Raw genomic sequence first — 773 nt, 5'->3', positions numbered from 1 at the left:
CGTCGACAGCAGGGATCGAACCTGCGCGGGCGTAGCCCAACAGATTTCAAGTCTGTCTCCTTAACCACTCGGACATATCGACCTTGGTACGCACTAGGCGAATTTGTCTTACTAATATCTTAGCTAACTTCCTTTTAATAAAATGTTCACCCCACTATGCCTAGTGTCACTCTGAGATCGATGGATCATCGCTCTGCACTAAATTGGATAGCAACATAAGAGTTGCATTTTCTGTCTCCTCCATCAGGCATGTGAACTCGTTGAAAATCATGGCACACTTTTTTTTGGCAAACAAACTCATGGCACACTTGAGTCGTTTGTGTCTAGCTAACACGGGTTAAATGACTGGTGTCCTCTCTAGGTTTTTCTTGTATGCCCGTGGCTTAAACTTAGCAATTGCAAAAGGGTCTATCATTTGTATTTTTTTATTGTACTACCACCTAAGATAGATCCTCAACACCAGATGGTGCTTATGGTCATGTATTATTACACATAATTATGTTGCTATCCCGCGGTAATGCAGTAGGACAAACTCCTCTCGTTGCCCAACAATTGCACTCCCTTGGTTCCAAAATAATTGATGTAATATTTGATATAGTACTTCTTCTGTAAAGAAATATAACTCTTCTAGGGCTAAAAAAAATACAACTCTTATAAAAAGTCTTATATTTCTTTACAGAGGGAATAGATTTTTACGGATTTTTCTATGAACTTCGTTTATTTTACAAAAAAATTACTTAGTAAAATCATAGAGCTTCAGTTATTACAAGGGG

At 38.3% G+C, this 773-nt stretch overlaps 1 non-coding gene across 1 annotated transcript; it reads right to left on the bottom strand.

Moving 5' to 3' along the window:
- TRNAS-UGA (transfer RNA serine (anticodon UGA)) lies at positions 1-82 on the bottom strand. Its single transcript has one exon. It is a non-coding gene; the product is annotated as a tRNA-Ser (tRNA).
- Between the last annotated feature and the right edge of the window lie 691 nt (positions 83-773).

Source organism: Triticum aestivum, chromosome 1D (genome assembly GCF_018294505.1).
Source record: "Triticum aestivum cultivar Chinese Spring chromosome 1D, IWGSC CS RefSeq v2.1, whole genome shotgun sequence".
NCBI lineage: Eukaryota > Viridiplantae > Streptophyta > Magnoliopsida > Poales > Poaceae > Triticum > Triticum aestivum.
The sequence above is the reverse complement of the archived record's forward strand: the minus strand, read 5'-3'. Positions and strand labels throughout refer to the sequence as shown.